The sequence below is a fragment of the Lutra lutra genome, chromosome 2, assembly GCF_902655055.1.
Source record: "Lutra lutra chromosome 2, mLutLut1.2, whole genome shotgun sequence".
NCBI classification, from domain to species: Eukaryota; Metazoa; Chordata; class Mammalia; order Carnivora; family Mustelidae; genus Lutra; species Lutra lutra.
In genome coordinates, this window is record NC_062279.1 from 210,081,431 (window position 1) to 210,102,107 (window position 20,677).

General features: G+C 43.4%; 1 long non-coding RNA gene across 10 annotated transcripts; it reads right to left on the minus strand.

Annotated features, from left to right (window-relative positions):
- Positions 1 to 218: 218 nt before the first annotated feature.
- Positions 219 to 9,201, minus strand: LOC125093931 (uncharacterized). 10 transcript variants are annotated; one of them, XR_007125384.1, is made up of 6 exons: positions 8,608 to 9,201; positions 8,207 to 8,288; positions 5,467 to 5,551; positions 3,712 to 3,890; positions 2,173 to 3,352; positions 219 to 1,430 (listed from the first exon to the last, which is right to left on the minus strand). It is a non-coding gene; the product is annotated as an uncharacterized LOC125093931 (long non-coding RNA). The 10 variants fall into 10 exon arrangements; XR_007125386.1 differs by having other exon boundaries at positions 3,708 to 3,890; XR_007125385.1 differs by having other exon boundaries at positions 2,173 to 2,248; positions 3,111 to 3,890.
- Between the last annotated feature and the right edge of the window lie 11,476 nt (positions 9,202 to 20,677).

The window sequence follows — 20,677 nt, forward strand, 5'->3', positions numbered from 1 at the left end:
AGCCAAACCCTGTGAAGTTTTCACACAGTAGTCTTTTTTTTTTTTTTTAAACACAGTAGTCTTATACTGGACAAAGGACTGCCTGTGACTCTTGGAATAATGGTGCAAATTTCACAGTAGCAACCTTATCTGAGCTTGCAGCTTCACCAGATAGCAGAAGGTTAATCAATTCATGCCCACTCTGGAAGCAATGGAACCAGCCTGTATGGACAGTAAAATGTTTTTTTCAGTCTCCTTTTAGCTACCATTTTCCTTCAGTGCAGCAACTAACCTCAACACTTTGGCTTGAATGCTAGCCAAAGTGCTTGGGATTGTTTATTAGAGCCCTCAGTTGAAAGTAGAAGTAAACACTCCATTTCGACCATACATGGCTTTCTGTTCCTAGTACAATTTAAGCTAAAACATGTTGAAGCAACTCTACCTAAAAGTTCTTGTTTCACTGAACTGTTAAAAATTGGTTCGTACTACAGGCTCATGTCAGCCCAGGTCTCTTCTTTGCTCTGCTGTCACCATTTTCCAATCTTCTAATGACGTCCAATGTCACTTCCAGTGTTACCAATTTTTGTCTCTTTGCTGCCCTGTCATCTTTGTTGACCAATTCCCTCTTTTGATGATCCATTTTTGTAAAATGTTGGGGAGTTTATCACTGGGAAACAGGCAACACACCTACATGCTTTCGAACTGATAGATGTTCAGTGATCAATGATCACTGACCAACATACTTCTGAAAGAAGTGATTATAAGTGGTTACTGACCATCTTTTATATATATAATCATTTGTGGAATAAAGAGCTTCAGAAAAGCTTATGCAACAATTTGGTTATTTTTGTAGTAACTGAAATTTCAACCATGTTGTAGGGGAAATGGTGTTACTTAACTGTAAAAACTGATCTTCATGTATATTGGAATGGTGCAAAGTAGACGACCTGTATCTAAAAAGAAAAACTTATTAGTTCACAAAATAGTCAACTTTTAAACCAATTTAACTATTAGCCAAACATAACCCTAGATCAAAATAAAAAACTGAAGGTTTTCACAAAGGAATGTTAGTTCCAGACTGAATTACTCACTGGAGCTAGAAAAATGTTTGGAGACAATGTAATATATAAATCTTCATATTAGTGTTTGCAGACAGTCCAAAGACATCCTTTTGAGAATTTAGGCCCCCTCCCTCATTTCAATAATGTTGAAGTTTGCAAAAGAGTAAAGTTCTGGACAAATCTACTGTTGTCCAGACTGTGTAACTTTACAGTCATCATAGGCACCAGACTGTGTGTGTTTACAACTTACTCCGTACCATTCAGCAGACACCATGTTTACTCCTGTAACAGCATCCATCTCATTAAGGTTTTAGTTTTGTTTCTGAATACACTTATTTTGTACATCTTTTCATTAAGGCAAATAAACAAGTTTTTCATCAACTTTTAGGTCTGTAAAAATAAAAAATGCATGTAAATCAACTTTGAGTATTTGCAAACATTCTTCTCCTTTATATCTTTCTATTTCTCGGATTTGAAACACCCCAAGACAACATGCCTGACAGATTAATCTGGTATTAGATTTGAGATTTCCAGCTTTTGACTACCTATCTATTGTTCTTGAATAAAGCTTAAATTACAGGATGGTCATTCATTAGCATATCCAAGAATATTTATAGAACATCCAAAAGTTCAGCAAATTTAAACCCTGCAATATATGATCTCCAAGAATTTCAGGGGCTGGGGCGCCTGGATGGCTCAGTGGGTTAAAACCTCTGCCTTCGGCTCAGGTCATGATCTCAGGGTCCTGGGATCGAACCCCACATCCGGCTCTCTGCTCAGCAGGGAGGCTGCTTCCCTTCCTCTCTCTGCCTGCCTCTCTGCCTACTTGTGATCTATGTATATATGTATGTATGTATAAATAAATAGATAGATAGATAGATAGAAAGAATTTCAGGGGCTGACTTCCATTATTATTTTTGAGAAAAGATGATCATGAAGGTTAAAAGTCCTGATCCCAGTCACCCAATTGCCAATCCTGAATCTAATCTACTGACTAGAAAATTGTATTATTTTTCAAAGATGAAATAAGGAAAAAAATTTGAGTATAATACCCACATTATGCTCAAATATCCACTGTTACCTGATATTTTATTTTGTTTTGTCAAAATTAGCAAATTAATAAACCTCTTACCTTCTATATAAATGTTCACATTTATCAGATGAATCTGACAAAATGATATTAAGAAAAACACCCTTCAATTTCACTCCTAAAAGGGAAAACATTAATAAGTAATTCAACACACAGAAACTACATCCCATCTATACTTTTCTTCCTCCACTACGATTTTCTTTTTCCATTATGTCCTCATCCACATACATTAATCACAACAAATCATGATGTGAACAGCAGTGGAAAAAGTTTAATCATTGGACATTTGTATTTTTTTCCTATTTTCAGCTTAAGCTTTACTCATAAGGTTTTCATGATTTAGCCCCTTTTAAAGAACACATAATAAATGCACATTTCTATAAATTTGAATTCTCATACAGGTTAAGACCTCCAATTTTACTATGATTGGGAAAAAAACTCACACCAAAGATAATTTCAAGGGTGTTATTTACCTACTTTGCATAGATTACCTTATGCTAACTCAGAAATATATTCTCAACATTAAGCTTGCCAAGGAAAGGATAATCATAGCTTAATACAAATACATTCCAAAACTGGTTACATCTTTATATGTAATGCTTTTTGTTATTTGACAATATCTCCAATCATTAGAAGCATGTGAGCTTTAAAGGAAAAGGTGGAGAACTGTCCCTCCTAACAACTTTTAAGCAGTGATAAAGGGAAAAGGCTCAAAAGATTAAAATCTTGAGCCCTAATTAGAATTCCACCAATAATGGGGATTCTGATTGCTTGGTAAAGTCCATATTTTGCTCATTAAGAGGGACAGAAGACCATGGAGGGAGCAGAGCAACAGAAAGAAAGGAAGTATGGGTCGCCTGGGTAGTTCAGTCGGTTTAAGTGTCTGACTCTTGATCTCTCAGCTCAGGTCTTGATCTCAAGGTCCTGGGATCAAGGCCCAGCGTGGAGCCTACTTAGAAAAGAAAGAAAAGCATACTCACCATAGTGGATAAATATCTAGCTTTTGAGGAAAAGGACAAATTGCTTTAAAGCTGCTGTAGCATATTTGTACCTTCATTCCAGCCTATGTCAAATATTTGAATAAGTGCCTTTAAGTATTTGTGGACTACATTCCTTGAAAAACTTGAAACACGAATTTCCACCAAGTCAGTGTGCACCGCAAGCAAAATAGCACAGGTACTTCTATATACAGTCTACCTCCAGCTTCTCCAACCACCTCCACCTAGAAGAACCGGGAAAGGGGAAATGGGTCCAAAAAATATATATGATCAAGGTAGAGTATTCTAGCTATAAAATGAGCTTTCTTATACACTCCCTAGAAAACTTCGAAAAGGACTATAGCATCATTTATGGAACTGATATATTCACCAGCAAGAAACCATGCACCTTAGAAAAGAGAGCGTTCATTTGGATCCAGACTCTCATACTTCTAATTATCTGACCTGAGGGTCAAATACTAAACTCTTGACTCAATAAACTGAAGCAATTAAAAAAAAAAGTCAGGTGTAGCAGTCAACCTCCAGGAGGATCCCCAACATTCCCCAACCCTTGGTATTCACATCCCTGTATGTGCCCACCTACATGTTGTCTTGGCATGTCTCTTAGATCACTGCCTCTGGTGGAAGCCAGCTGACACGTTGTGGGGATACTCAGGCAGCCTATGTTCACACGGTGAAGAACTGAAGTCTTTAGCCAAGAGCCATCAAGGAACCGAGACTTGCCAAATGAGAATCAAGAAACTGACATCTCTCCACTCTCCGCTCTAAGATAAGCATTTGCTGTTGTAAATTACTAAGTTTTGGGTAATTTTTACATAGCAATAAATAATTAATACAGAAGACCACAGTCCATATTCTAAAAGTAAAATGTAGGGGGTACCTGGGTGGCCAACTCTTGATCTGGGCCTGGGTCATGATCTTGGGGTCCTGGGACGGAACCCTGTGTTGGGCTCCCTGCTCAGTTCTTCCTCTCCCTCTGCCTCCCCCACTTCCTGCCACCTGCTCACATGCTTTCTCTCTCAAAAATAAAATCTTTTATTTACTTATTAGAGAAAGAGCACACAGGAGAGAAAAGTGTGAGAAGGAGAGAGAGCAGGAGCAGGGGAAGAGGGAGAAGCAGACTTCCCAGTGAGCAGGTAGCCCAACAAGGGGCTCAATCCCAGAACCCTTGGGGAAAGGATCAGATTTAGAACAGTTTTTTATAGTTGGCCACCAATAATTTCAAAACCCCAAGGCTCTCTGAACTGAAAAGATGAAAAATTCTGCAACAGTGTCCGTTAACTAGAAATACGTTTTAATATATGAGAGCATTAAGGGTTCTAGAACTAGTTAAGAATCTGACAAAAGGGTAGATGTTTAATAAGGAAGATACCAGTCCTAGAAAGCAAAAAGTCTATTTGCTTTCAAGGTACTTAGGTGGTTCAGTTCATTACGCCTTTGCCTTCAGGTTAAGGCCTCTGCCTCCGGCTCAGGTCATGATCCCAGGGTCCTAGGTTCGAGCCCTGCATAAGGTTCCCTGCTCAGCGGGGAGCTTGCTTCCCTGTCTACTTGTGATCACTCTCTCTCTGTCCAGTAAATAAATAAAAAATCTTTAAAAAAATAAATAAAATGAATGTGAACATTTAAAAAAAAAAAAAAAAAAAAAAAAAAAGCCTTTGCCTTCGGGATCTCGGTCCTGGGATTGAGCTCTGCCTCCAGGCTCCTTGCTTAGCAGCGTGTCTGCTTCTCCCTCTGCAGGAGGAATGGGGGCGGTGGGCTTCTCCTTCTACAATCAAGGAGCATTCTCTAGCAGCTCCTCCCCCAAATTTAAAAAAAAAAAAAAAAAAAAAGAGTCTATCTGGTTTCATGTTTGTGAGAAACAGTGTTTATAAAAACCAAAACTGTGTGTATAAAATGCTTAGCACAATGCCTGACATGTAATGGTTCAATAACCATTAGCTGTTATTTTCCCCCCAAGCTACCGAATCAATGAGATTCTGTGACAGAAAATTATATTTTACCAAAGCCCTCATAAAATCTTTCCTTGGACAATCCTCTATTTCCAACTCAGTAGTACTCAGTACTATTGTTCCAGGAACACTTAGTACATTTAAAACAGAAGGGGCGTTTATTTAAAACAGGTAGCAGTCGTTAAGTGTCTGCCTTTAGCTCGGGTTATGATCGAGAGTCCTGGGATCGAGCCCCCTGCATCCCCCTGCGTCGGGCTCCCTGCCCGCTGGGAAGCCTGCTTCTCCCTCTCCCACTCCCCCTGCTTGTATTCCCTCTCTCATTATGTCTCTGTTAAATAAATAAATAAGATCTTAATAAACAAGTAAATAAATAAAACAAAGATACATACCGATATGCTACCTCCCTGTATATATGGAGTAATAATCTTGCAAGGCCCAGGAATGTTTTTCCAACATCTCCAAGAATGTTAATTCCTGAAAAGAAGTATTTTCTTTTAAATTACGTTGCATAAATGGTCAATGCCTTTTGCAGTAACATCTTTAAAACAGCTTACATATCCTCATTTACATATCCAATAATCACAACAGTTCATTATGTGAACAGCAGTGAAAAGGTTTAATCACTGGATATGAAGTTATTGAAGGAAGCAAAGATAATAAAATGATCAAACTGAGAACCTCAATGTCACCAGTAAAATAGCAACAAAAATGTAAAAGTTACAACTAAATATAAAGCACATAAATACAACTCAAGAAGAATTACGCATTTACGAAGGACTGCACATTTCCCTATCCAGAAGAAGTACACTAAGAATACCTAGGGCAGTGACCCCGCATGGTTCCCATAAAGTGAATTTTTTTTTTTTTTAATATTTATTTGACAGAGAGAGCAATCACAAGTAGGCAGAGAGGCAGGCAGAGAGAGAGAGGGGGAAGCGGGCTTCCTGCTGAGCAGAGAGCCCGATGTGGGGCTCGATCCCAGGACCCTGAGATCATAACCCTGGCCGAAGGCAGAGGCTTAACCTGCTGAGCCACCCAGGCACCCCCATAAAGTGAATTTTTAATCAGTCTATACCATTAAAGTAAATCTGTTTTGCAGCACCGTAATTTTCAGTAACTCGTTTGTAATTAATAATTACAAGAATGGCTTCAGAATAACATGAGTGTCACAGTTTTATCTTTCCTAGAACGGCCGCAACATCTGAAATCCAATTAAGCAGAAAGCAAAGCCCTCTTTTCTTCCAGACTGTGATGCTGAACTGGCAGCAGGGGTCCTTCAACTCTAAATTAGTAAAAAATGAGAGCCTCCACCTGCCCTCCGGCGCTCAACAGGTTATACCATCCAGCAGCCCGCTGTAACTCAGAGCTCCACTTCCTTTCTGCAATGTCTAGCATCCACCAGGCTCGTTCTTCTGTTCTAATATAACCTACAGCAGTCTCCACTTAAATTACCTTTGAGGGGACGGGAGGAGGGCACAGGAGCACTTCCCCAGGTACTGATCACTATTTCAGAGATTATCAAATTGCACAGATTTTGAGTAGTCAATGCTAACCTTTTTTCCCTGTAAGTATGGCTTCTTTCAGATGCACGATTTTTCTGAACAGGCGGTATTTTTCACGAACATACACGATGTTATAGAAGAAACACACATTATCTATTTGCGTGTCAGAGACTGTAAAGACAAATTCACCTTAGACATCGTTTCTACACTCAAGGAGCATCGTCTAGCAGGTTCCCTACAAACCCCAAGTCCTTAAAAATTGGGCAACTACCACAATGAAGTACCACTTCACACTCACAAGAACATGGAGGAAATGGAACCCTCATCCACTGCTAGTGGGAATGTAAAATAGTCCAGCCACTTTGGAAAAAGTTTGGCATTTCCCCAAGAGTTAAAACGTAAGTCAGCATATGACCCAGCAATTCCACCCCGAGATATATACTCAGCATGAAGACATATGTCCCAACACCAACTTGTACACTAATGTTCACAGCAGAATTATCCTAACAACCCCCACAACGGAAACCACCCATGTGTTTAAGTGATGAATGGATAAATACAATCACAGCAGCATATCCAAACACTGGAACATCTTTTGGCAATTAAAAAAAACGAAGTACTGTTCAACACGGATGCACCTTAACAACATCCTAAGCAAGAGGCGCCTGGGTGGCTCAGTGGGTTGAGCCTCTGCCTTCAGCTCAGGTCACGATCTCGGGATCCTGGGATCTAGCCCCACAGCGGGCTCTCTGCTCAGCAGGGAGCCTGTCCCCCAACCCCCCCGCTCTGCCTAATTGTGATCTCTGTCAAATAAATGAATAATATCTTTAAACACACACACACACACACACAATCTAAGTGAAAGGAAATCACTCAGACCATATATTAAGTTTCGGATTCCATTCATATGACATCTGCAGTATAGGCAAATCTATACCCAAAAAATCAGTGGTTTCCAATAACTGAGGGTAGGGGAGACAGAGGAAGTGAATGTTAATGAGAACGGGTTTTCTTTTTTGGGGAAGGAGGGTGGTTATAAAAATGTTCTAAAACTGACCATGGTGATGGTTGCTCAACTCATGAATATACTAAACTGTACTGAATTGTACACGTTTTACATAGGTTAATTGTACGGTATATGAGGTTTATCTCAGTAAAAAGGTTACCCAAAAAACGGAGGCAAAATTTTTTTCCTTAAGTAGAAAACTGGGGCCCCTGGGTGGCTCAGTGTTAAAGCCTCTGCCTTTGGCTCAAGTCATGGTCTCAGGGTCCTGGGATCGAGCCCCCCCCCCCCCCCCCCCCGCCCCGGGTCTACTTGTGATCTATCAAATAAATAATTAAAATCTTAAAAAAAAAAAGATAATAGAAAACTGTTATTTATCTCTACTTAGCCTTATTTGGGGTCTTAATTGGTTGAGTACTAGAAAAATTCCTAAGAGTCTAACAAACTGAAGGTGAATTAAATCCAGGTCCTACCCTTTGCACAATTTGGATTTGGATCAATTTTCCCCAAATTCAGAACTATCCTTAGGCCACGTGACTTCAAAACATATATATACAAAAGCCGTTCATTTCGCTCAAACAAGAGAGGAGAATGTTGCAATGGAAAAGCAGATGCGAGTAATACCTTCTTGGCTGGAACCTGGACTAAGCAAAGAAAAGGGGGAAAGGAGCAACCCGGCCTGGAAGTTTGCAACCACTCTCGCCTGCTGCAGAAGGAAATGAAAATAAACTGAATAAAAAGCACAAACATTTCTGTTTCCCTAACGGGACTGAGCGCTCAGCAGGGAGAAGGCACCCAGTAGGCTCAGCCCTCGACCCGACGTGAACCACGCCCCACTTCGGGTCTGGGGTGAGCACCGCAGCCTCACACCCTCCCCACGACGCACGAGACCTCGCTCCAAGGCCTTCGCGCCCCTCGAGCCATGCGCGGTACCCCCCATCCCAGCCGCCGGTCCACGGCCCCCTCCCTCCTGCCCTTCCGTAGTGCGGCCGAGTCCCCACCACACCAGGCCCCAAGGGCCTTACCCGGCTTCCGTCACCCCCCACAGGGGCGAAGGGTCTCCGGAGAAGGGGTCGTTGAAGTGAAGCCGACGTGTCCCCACCGCACTGTCATTCGAGCTCCTCCGGGTCCCCGATCTCGGGCCAGGCACACCCGCAGCTCCTCCACTACCTCCACATCAAGCCACTACCTAACGGATCGCAGGGAGACGCTCCGCCTCTCCGGGGTCGCTGACGTGGGGGCCCGATTCCGTCTCCGCATCTCCAGGGCGCTGCGCTTCTCCCCCTCCTCCTCCGGGCGCTTCTGCGTTCGCGCCCGGGCCCTATCCGTGTGCCCCTGGATTCGCCTCGGTTTCGCCCTCGCCTCTTCGCTCCGCATCTTCACGCTCGGCCTCACAAGAACCCGATGGTATCGGATGTAACCACCGGAACTGACACAGGACGAAAACGAGGCCACAAACACCAAACCCACGAAGCGCCCTCAAGCCCAGAGGGAGGGGCCGTCAAAGGCTCGTCTTAGTGCCCGGCTTTCCCGATTGGCTGCGGCGGCACGACGTGGCCTGTGATTGGTCACGGCGCCCAGCGCAGCGCCGCCGAAGAGGAAGGGTAGGAGTCTTGCGCCGTAAGAGCCCGCCTTTTCCGACAAATAAAGGTCGTAGCCGCCGAGTCCGCGGGCGGAGCCAAATCCGTCGCGATTAATGCGGTCGCGGGAGCATCCAAAGTGGAGCCCCACGTAGCAAGATGACCCGAAGCTGCTCGGCAGTGGGCTGCAGCACCCGGGACACCGTGCTGAGCCGGGAGCGCGGCCTCTCCTTCCACCAGTGCGTGAGAACAGCCTCCGCCTGTCTAACTCCCGGCACGGCCTGGCGGGCAGCGGGCCAGGGTGGGGCGGGGCCGGGCGTGCGCCGCGCCGTTGACGTGACGTGACACGATGCGACGCGCGTAGCGTGGGGGACAGGAATGGGGAAGTTGGAGAGTTCGGGTGCTTCCTGCCCTGCACCCCGTTGCCTGCCGCTTGCCGCAGGGCTTCTGGCGGGGCTTGTTGGGGCGGAGCCGCGCTCCCTGCGGTCGCGTTCACTGCTCAGTTAGGCGCGAAGGGAGGGCGTGTGGGGAGCTGTCGGAGGTGTCCGAGCCCGCGGCAGTGCGGCTGGCTCGGGAGCCGGCGCCGCGCGTCCCTGCCGCGCACTCGGCGTGTTGGCTGCGCCCTGCGGGCCGGCCGAGGGGCTGCCGCCGGCGTGGTGGGGAAGCTGGCTTCGGCTTCGGAGCGGGGCCGCGTTTCCGAGCGCGGTCGTCCGTCGGGGGCCGTGCGCGCGCCACCGGTCCTCGCGGACTGAGGTGCGCCGGGTCCGCCGAGGGCATGGGGGCCGTCGGGGGCTTCGGGAGGAGAGCGGGTGGTGCTGGGGCCGGACCTCGTGCGTCCCCGGGGGCGGGCGTTAGCGCTGCGCTGGGAGCCGCGCGGGAAGACGTGAGGGGAGGGCGCGCGGGGTGAGAGGAGAAGTAGCCGGAGGACGTTGAGAAGAAGGTGCGAGAGTTTCGGCTGCGCGCGGGAGGTCTGTGCTCACTGGTTGGTTGAGTAAGGCTGAGCCCTCCGGCTGCGCTGGTGGCGCCGTCCGCGTCAGTGGTTCGGGTCTCTCTGTCGTGCGCCCTCGGCTCATCGCGGCCTGGGTTCGCGCGGACTCCTGCGTGCGCGGCCGCACCCCTGCCACGCCCTCCCCCGGTGACCGGACTCCTCCGAGCAGGAGCGTCCCCTGTGCCCCTAAGTGCTGTCGACTTGCCGACCTGCTGTAGCCAGGCGTGTGTCGCGGCTGCTCTGATGCACCGACGGGGTCGCCAGCACTGCCAGAGCCCAGTGAGCGCTGGGAAATCCTCCTGCTGACGCCTTTAACCTTTAGTCGTTTCAGCTACTCGATGACGCTCTCCTCTCCATTGGCTTTGTGGACACTCTGTCCCTACTTACCTCCTTATTTCCCTAATTTTTTGCAGCCCTGATTTTCCTGTGCCTTCTTGGGTTCTTTAGATGAGGAAGAGTTCATTTATTGCTTTTATTTTAAATGCTGAGGACCAAAGAAAGGTCAAAGAAAGTGATGTAACTGTTACGGTAGTCTGCTCTGATTCTTCCCGGCTGACTTCTTGCCCATTTATTGCTTTTTCCTGATTCCCGGAAATGATTTTTCTAAAAATGCAAGTTCTGTGCTTGTTCCCAGAAGGCTTTTACTTTGGGCTTTTCAGTGCCTTAAAAGAGTCCAAGCTCCTCTGGGAAGCCTTTCCTCCTCTGCCTCTCTTCCAAACCCGAATTACATCCCCTCCGTATTTCCGTCCCGGTCTACACAGACCTGGATGAAACACGTGTGAATGGGAGTGAGTCAGCTTTGCCTTCCTATACCTAGGACGGTGTAAGGAAGGCAGGGAAAGGACAGGGAGAGGAGTTACAATGCCATGGCATTAGGCTTGGCGACAAGATAGTATGGATGAGAAGTAAGGGTTTAGCAAAAAGGTAGCATGGGAAGGAAAGAGTGTGTCAACTTGCCATTGCCCAAAGATACCATCTTCAAGGTTCTTGATCACGGAGCCCTCCCCAAAAGGAACCTCGAGTACTGCCCCTGATATGTACATGGTGACTTATAAATTACATACATGGAATGATGTATTCCTGCATATTATGAAACAAAAATTAAAGGATGGGGCAAAAAAATTGTGAAAATAAATTCCAATATTTTCTTCAAATCTCAGTAAATGAGTTCATTCTCCTCTGGAGGCCTCTAACCTGCAGGATGGATCCCAGACTTACTGCAGCATACAAGATCTTGTATGATCTGGCCTCTAGCCGTCCCTCCAGCCCATCTGTACTCTCCTTTAACCCTCTTCCTCCTCCAAATTAACTTATTGTTCAATGTTTTATGAACCAGTAAGATGCAAGTAGTTATTTTCTATCTCTGTGGGGTTGCATCTGCGTGGAGCGGCCGCTGTCCGCACGGCAAACTCCTATCGACACTTCAGTTCTTGCTCCAATGGTATCTCTTCTGAAGCCTCCCCCAGCGTCCCCAGAGCATTACCAAGAGTTGTGAAAGATGTTGCAAGGACACAGGCAAGGGGCTGTGTCTGAAAAGCACAAATCAAAGTGACTAAAGGTGTGGAAACTTGTTGTGAGAATACTGGTACTTAGTTAAACATATAAATGTTTAAATATGAGATAGGACTGGCAAGTTTAAAGGAGTGACACTTTGATTCATTCTCTTGTTGTTGGCGTAAAGAAATTAAACAATTTATTTCATAACCAAAGAAATGTATGTATGATAATTTGAAAGCGTTTTTACCTGAATTGTTGTGATGAATTTTTAAACATTTAATTATGAGACACTTCAAACACACTAGCAGGCAAAGAATAATACATAACAAACATCGGTGCACCCACTGCTAGAATTAAGCGGACATTAACAGTTTGCCTTGTTTCAGGTTTTGGTTTGTTTCGTTTTGTTATCCTCTTAAAAGAGAATTAAGTTAACAGATATAGTTAAAGCTTTACCCCTGAATCCCTTCTCTCTCTCCTTAGTGGCAGCCACTGTAGAAAGGATTTTGTTAGTCGCTTTTCTGGAAAATATATGCAGGGAGCCAAAGGTAAATTTCTGCTGGTAGTGTGAAAAAAAGCCTAGTCAACAGGAGAGAGAAAACAGATTCTGCGTTAGTAGAAACCAATTCATTATTGTATTTATTTATTTTTAATGATTTTTATTTATTTATTTGCCAGACAGAGATCACAAGCAGGCAGAGAGGCAGGCAGAGAGAGGGGAGGAAGCAGGCACCCCGCCGAGCAGAGAGCCCGATGCGGGGCTCGATCCTGGGACCCTGGGATTATGACCCGAGCCAAAGGCAGAGGCTTTAACCCACTGAGCCATCCAGGCACCCCCATGTTTGTATTTATGAGATGATGATTGATTGGGGATTTTTCTTTTGCCAGAGGTGGCTTTAGAATAGGGAGATGTGAATTCCAAATTTAGCTACTATTTATGGTAGCTATACTTAGGTCTGGTCTTGGTTTCATCTTCTCGGAAAGGATACAAACCTGTTGTGCAGAATTTTTGTAAGACTGAGTCTAAATTTTCAAAACAGACACATCTGGGTGCCCGGCTGGCCCAGGTGGAAGCATGAGCAGCTCTTGATCTTGGGTCGTGGATTTAAGCCCCACGTTGGATGTGGAGATGACTTAAATTAAAAAAACTTGAATCACACACACACACACACACACACGTTTATGGCACAAGGTGAATGCTTTAAACATATTATTAATCATTATTACCAATTTAATTTTATTCAGAATTCAAATTAGTCATGCTGGTTAGACTACAGTATTTTCCCAACCCTTTCGTTTTGTTTAATACTTTGGGGCAAGCCAACAAAGCTGTTTGGGACTGGCTTGTTACACGTGCTTCAGGGGCTCCAGATGGCTCAGGCCATTCTGTGGGCTAAGGGGATTGCTGGCGGTGGTCAGCAGGCATGCCAGTTGGGAAGCTGTGTTGGAGGATAGGCTAGTAATAGAACTTGGTGGACTAGCCACCTTTTTACTGTCCTTTGTGTGGTTAGAGACTACCACCCAGTCTGGGGGAAAGCTGCCTCACAAACATGTGTCATTAGTTAAGAAAGGAACTCAGTGAAAAGAGATAGGTTTGCCTCGCCTTTATTAGAAAAAGACCTGTGTTTCGATCAAGTAGCATCATCTTCCTGGAATAATGCAGTGAAAGTCCTGAAAGTAGAATTGTTGTTCCTTGAAAGAACAAACTCTGGGTCGTACTTTACCATTTACAAAGGCTTTTGAGTGCATTTGTTGCATCGTGCACCCTTACAACAACCCTGTGAGGAGCTCAAAGGTTGAGAGATGTATCGGATTCCACGTGGCTGGTAAAAGGTCATTGAGGCTTAAATACAGGTTTTCCACTTCGGTGTTCTTTCTCAAGTGATTAGAGAGAATATCTCAGAATTCTGTTACCATACTGCTGTATTATTTCCCTAGCCCTGAGCTGGGGAACTTAAAATTTTCACTAGTCTCAGTTTGTAAGAAGTACACGCTTTAAAATCTAAGCTAAAAGATACAAAAATCACACAGTTCCCGCTGGATCTGTCCCTAGGACCAATCAAGGCAGAGGGTGCAGAAAGAGTAATTTTATGATTTTCATTATATCATTATCATAATTTTTTTCTCACAATTTCTAAACATAGTAATTTGGGCTTAAAAATAGAGAAATACAAGGTAGTTTTTATATTCAAGGCTAGGAAAAAGTGGTACCTTTTGAAAGAAAAAGGGAAAATGGATGATGGGAAGTGGACTTGTTTTCTATTGCTCAGTAACAGATTTTTTTGAAGTGCAATGTGGAAAAATGATCTCCTGTAAATTCCAAGGGCAGGAATTCAGGAGTGGATTAACTCAGTGTTGCAGGGTGTCTCATAAGGTTGCCATAAAATGTTAGCCAATACTAGAATCTTCTGAAGGGTGAGCTTTCAGAAAGACTCACTGACCATGGCTTTTGTCTGGAAGCCTGTTTCTTGCCCAGTGGACCTGTATCTCTATAGGACTGCTTTTGACATGGCAGAGAAGTTCCCTCCAGAGAAAAATCATTCAACAGAGGGAACGAGTGCCTTTTATTACCTAGTCTTTATTATCTAGTCTTACTTAGCCCATTGTCACTCCTGCTCTTTTTGTTTCTTAGAAGCAAATTGTTACCTCTAGCCCATACTCAAGGGGAAGGGAATTAGCCTCCATCCCTTGAAAGGAGGAGAAGCAAAGAATTTGTGGACATTTTTAAAGACACACACACTAAATTTGAGCAGATTCTGTTAAGTGTAGGCAGCGAAGACAAAATGTGGTTGGGCCTTTAATATGAGAATTTCCCTCATACAAATTGAAGCAAATGAGATCACCTAAATATTGAAGTCTTGGAATCAAAAAAATCAAAGAACTAAATGAAATCAGATTGAGTAAGTTAAACTTTAACTGGACTTGATGTTTACGTAAAGCAGTTAAATAATAAATGGGTTTATGTAATAAATACTATTGTAGTATTACTATAATACTTTCATGTTAATGGAACTTTAATATGATTGCTGTAGATTTCCAACCGATACCATACAGCGCTCAAAATGGATCAGGGCTGTTAATCGTGTGGACCCCAGAAGCAAAAAGATTTGGATCCCAGGACCAGGTGCTATTCTATGTTCCAAACATTTTCAAGAAAGTGACTTTGAGTCATATGGTATAAGAAGAAAGCTGAAGAAAGGAGCTGTGCCTTCTGTTTCTCTATACAAGGTACTTAAATCTAGGTGTAAAAAAACTAAATTCTGGGGGCGCCTGGGTGGCTCAGTGGGTTAAGCCGCTGCCTTCGGCTCAGGTCATGATCTCGGGGTCCTGGGATCGAGTCCCACATCGGGCTCTCTGCTCAGCAAGAAGCCTGCTTCCCTCTCTCTCTCTCTCTCTCTCTGCCTGCCTCTCCGTCTACTTGTGATCGTTCTCTGTCAAATAAATAAATAAAATCTTTAAAAAAAAAAAAAAAAAACTAAATTCTGTAGAGCCTTTAAAAGCCGAGGTACCTCATATTACTGCTGAATTTACAGAGATTTAAAAAAAATCCAAAGTCTTAAATCCAATAATAGATTTTAAATGCTTAGAAAACTCGTTTGGGGTTTTTAAAAAAAAAATCTATATGTAGTTTTGGAATTTTTTTTAATTAGGTATATCATTACAAATTGTTGTCCAAGACACACATGAAGATTACTAAACTGATCACAAGAATCACCTAGTAGATCCCTTTGAATTCAGGCTTTTGTTTAAGTGTGAGACAGTTTCCAGAATACTTAGAAATTATGCTTTTTCTGGTCCCTCCCAGTAATGTTACTGAACTTGACCAAAAATGTACCTAATTATTAGCACTGATATAGAGAGGTATATCACTCATGTTGGTGTTACATTCTTACGTTTCTGCTTTTACCAAATGGCTCCTCACTGTCTGCACAACAGGTGGTACTCATCTACCCATTCCATCCTGATGCTGCCCTTCCCTCCTCTTATCCATTGGAGTCTCCTTTTGGTATTGTTTTCTCGTTCCTCCATTCAGAAGAATGCAGTTGGTGTCAAACCCAGACTCCTAAGCTCTAAGAGCTTCCATTTATTTATTTATTAATTAAAGATACTATTCATTTATTTGACAGAGATCACAAGTGGGCGGGCGGGGCGGGGAGAAGGCTCCCCGCAGAGCAGAGAGCCTGATGCGGGCTCAATCCCAGGACTCTGGGGTCATGACCTGAGCCGAAGGCAAGGCTCAACCCACTGAGCCACCCAGGCGCCCCTAAGAGCTTCCTTTTTTTTTTTTTTTTTCTTTTTTTTTAATTTTTTTAAGATTTTATTTATTTGTTTGACAGAGATCACAAGTAGGCAGAGAGACAGGCAGAGAGAGGGGGGGGAAGCAGGCTCCCCACTGAGCAGAGAGCCCAATGTAGGACTCGATCCCAGGACCCTGGGATCATGACCTGAGCCGAAGGCAGCGGCTTAACCCACTGAGCCACCCAGGCGCCCCAAGAGCTTCCTTTTAATTGTGCATTTTTAACTGCTCTGAATTCTCTTTTCAAGCTACTGCGTATGTGATAGATTGACTTGCTTTCATGCTTTCATGTAATATCAGGAGTAGTCACTGTTGTGACCTACAGTAGTCCAGGCCATTGTGCCAGGAGATTTACATAAATTATCTTATTTTATCCTCAGGACAACTCTGTGTTATTAGTCACATTGTACAGGTGAGGAGATGAGGGGTTGTAGAGGTTTAGTGACTGCTAATAAATGAGGGATCGAGGAGTCAAACCCAGATCAGTCTTAATTTCCATGTCCACTATGCCTTCCTTTTTGCACAAATAACTTTCCTATCTCTGTTAAATCATGTATTGCTCCTTTAAAAAACTACTCATTTCCATGAAGCCTTCCCAAATTACCACCTTTCTGTTGTTACCTTAACCGTTCCAGACACTTTCAGAGTCATATTAACTTTTGGCATCAGGTACACGATTTCTGTATAGGTGAGAAAAACGGAAAAACCCTTTTTCTTTCATAATTAACTCTCCACAGCAACCAGGTGAGTGCTTTGCATTTAGTGGTATTTTTACAGACAGTCTTCTGTGTGACAGTTTCAAAAATAACCTGAATTGGATGTTTCTAATGCAGGTTCTTCAGGGTGTACACCTTAAAGGCAAAGCAAGACAGAAAATCCTAAAACAGCCACTTCCCGATAATTCGCAAGAGGTTGCCACCGAGGACCATAACTACAGTTTAAAGAGGCCTCTGACGATAGGCGCAGAGAAGCTGGCTGAGGTGCAACAGATGCTCCAAGTGTCCAAAAAAAGACTGGTCTCTGTGAAAAACTACAGGATGATCAAGAAGAGAAAGGGCTTACGACTGATCGATGCTCTCGTAGACGAGAAACTACTTTCTGAAGAGACAGAGTGTCTGCTCCGAGCACAGTTTTCAGGTATGGTCCCCTTTTCCGAATTACTATTAAGTACTTCCTTTGCTCCTGCCCATCAAAACGTGCTTTTTGCTGAAACATGAAGTCTCAGGGTAAGCAAAGAGAAGGAAAAGTAATTGCCAAAATCTCTTCATGTATTTCCAGCTTTAAAAGTCATGTGTTATAAGAAAAGCAAAGAAATAAATAAGTGATGAAAGTTACACATAATCGTGCTAGCCAGAGGTGAGATCATACGGTTGATACCATATACTGTACTGTTCGTTTTTTATAAAACACTCGTTTTACAGCGAATTCTTTGTGAGCAATTTTAACTGCTACATAATTTATCACTAAAGTGTTTTTGCCATGGAGTCGAACCAGATTACTTGGCCAGTTCCCTTTGAGCTTGAAAATTCTGTGAGTGTCCATACTATTTACTGAAATACTCTATAGGAGGTAGATACGTCCATTGGGAAGACTGCCTCCTCTTCTTTGTGAACCAGATATTTGAAGAGGGACAAAATAAGTGTTGGCAACTTACTCTTTGATGAAAGCAGCAGAGTTTTGGATTTAGGTTCTAGTAAAAAAAAGTATGTTGTTTCTAGAAGAGAGTAGGTATCGCCAGAGGAGGAGAGTAGTTTGTGTGTTCCGGTTGGGAGCAGAGGTAGTAGACAGGAATCCCCACCAGGGAAAGCATCCGAATAGCATCCTCTCCCCAGAAGTCTTTCTTATGTCTCATTTTCACCTCAGATAAATGGTAACCAGGGAACAAAATAAAGCAAATAAAAGTACTCATAATCCAGAGACGTAGTTTTATCCAGTTATTTCCTTCTCTTCCCTGTTCCTCTAAAATTCCCCACTTAGGCTGCCAGTGAATAGTAAAACAGTGACTTAAATGGAAACTTTTCTTCCCTCTTTTGAGTGAAATGATCCGAGATGAACAGGAGTTGGTCAGGGGGTCCTCAGATTGGATGTTAGCCTTTGAACAAACTCAGTGAAACTGTGATTGGGTTTGGGTTTGGGTTCAGATGCCCACTGCATTTATACCCCAATGCTGTGACCTATACCTGAGAATTTTACTGTACACACTCTTCATCACAAAGAATAAATACATTTATTTTGACAGATTTTAAGTGGGAGTTGTATAACTGGAGAGAAACAGCTGAGTACTCCACAGAAATGAAACAGTTTGCATGTACACTCTACTTGTGCAGTAGCAAAGTCTATGATTATGTAAGAAAGATTCTCAAGCTGCCTCATTCTTCCATCCTCAGGACGTAAGTGAATTACTTTTTAGATGTTAAAGAAAATGAGTATTTTATTATTTTATTGCATTTTATGTGTTAAGGCTATTCATACACATACTCTCATTTATTAGTCCATTTTCTGTTTTTTAGAAATTTTTAGGTGGTATTTGCATATTAACATAGCACAGTATTTTCACCCAAAAAATGAAGGCATGTAGTCTGACAGTTGTTTTGCATCCTCCAGATGGCAGAGACACTCTTAGTGATTAAAAAAAAATTTGGTTTCTAATATATTCTAGTAGTTTCGGAATTTCTAAAACATTTCCGTAGTTTTAATATCAGGCTGTCCTGGGAAATCTAGAACAATTCTGATTGACACCATTGGTGTGAGGCCAAGCACAGAAGCCTGCATTTTTGTAAGCACCGCAGTTGATCCTCAGGACAGGTCTTCCCAGGAGGAGATTTTGGTGAATACTTCTGTAGGATTTGTGGTCAGAATACATAGATATATTTATAACTCTTAGTGTTACAGCACTGTGTTATATAAGAAATAACCCAGTTACTTTAAAATAAGGTACTTTTGTGATACCTTATAAAGTACCTGTAAAAGCTACTTTTATAATAAAAGTAATACTCAATTTTTACTACTTTTTTTTAATCACTGGTTTTATGGATGCCTATGTATGTATCTATGCATGTGGCTTAAAAATAACAAATTTTGTCTCACAGTTACAGAGACTAGAAGTCCAAAATCAAGGTGTCATCAGGGTTAGTTCCTTCTGAGGGTTGTAAGGGAGACGGGTCTGTGTCATGCCTCTCTTCTTGACTTGTAGATGGTGGACTTTTCCCCTGTGTCTCCTTACATCATCTTCCATTACGTATGTGTGTTTCTGTGCCCAGTATGAGGGCCAGTCATAGAGGATTAGGATTCATTGGTACCTGGCACACAGTGGCAGAGTGAACTGGAGAGAAATTACCCTTGATGAGTAGGTGTGGAAAGAAGGAACGAAGGAACGCCTGACTGGTCACTTAGCATTTCAAATAGAGGTCGGGAGGAGATTCTCCAGAGCAGCACTCCATTTAATTCCGTCTAATTCAGCCGTTGGGCTCTAGAGGCCAGCGGGAATGCCCTCTGCCCTCTGTCTGGGGAAGCTGCCTCCCGGTTTCTTACTGCTTCAAAGCTTTAGAACAGACCCCGAGGGGCCCTCAGCTCGAGAAGCTTGAGAGATCGTGTCATGAACATAGAACACTGTACTGGTTTGGGGTGTGTAACGATTAGTTGGTATCTGTACGTATAGCAGAGTGATCACCGCACTACGTCTAGTTAGCATTCATCACACACACAGCTAAGATGCTTTTTTCTTGTCATGAGAACTTTCAGGACCTATTCTCTTAGCAACTTTCAAATATACAATATGGCATTATTAACTCTAGTCACCGTGTTGTATATTATATTCTCTTTTTAAGTAATTGTCCTCCATACACTAGTAACATAATACTAATAAAAATTTAGAAATGAGAGAAAAAGAAGGGAAATTCACTAATTCTTCTTCTACGCTATATGTAAATAATTACTATTAACATTTAGGTAATTTTCTTCCAGACTTTTTTCTGTGCTTAGATTTATTAGTTTTTGGGCGCCTGGTGACTCAGTGGGTTGAGCCTCTGCCTTCGGCTCAGGTCATGATCTCAGGGTCCTGGGATCGAGCCCAGTGTCGGCTCTCTGCTCAGCGGGGAGCCTGCTTCTCCCTTCCTCTGCCTGCCTCTCTGCCCACTTGTGATCTCTCTCTGTCAAGTAAAATCCTTAAAAAAAAAAACAACTTACAGATTTATTAGTTTTTTGCACAGTTAGGGTGTTTAACGACAGCATCGCTTCAGGTAGTTGCACCCCTACCTGCCCGGGGCATTCTCCAGCTGTTGGGCATTTATTTTTGTTGATCAAGCCTAAGAAAGAGAGACCATGATTATGGATTCTCAAGGAGTTGTGCTGTGTAAGGAGCACAGATATGGGTCTGTGGGTAGAAGGGAACATAGGTGGCGGGAGGGCGTCTGGTGAGAGAGCAGTTCCATCCTGCTTGCGCGCTCAAGGGAGTGATCTAGTAGGGAAGAAAATTGGTGATGCACAAGGGAAAGGGTACTTGCGAGGGATGACATTGACAGCATTGTGGAGAGATGTCTGGCCTTAATTAGGAGCAGGGACCATTCACTTAAACAGGAAGAAAGGCAGAGATTCAGTAGGTTAACAGATTGATGGTAGGAAAAGGAGTTTTTATTGGATTGCTTCTGTTTTCTCAGTGACAGGGAGATCGAAGCTGAGCGGCGCCTAGGTGGCTCAGTCCATCAAGGGACCGGCTCTTGATCTCTGCTCACATC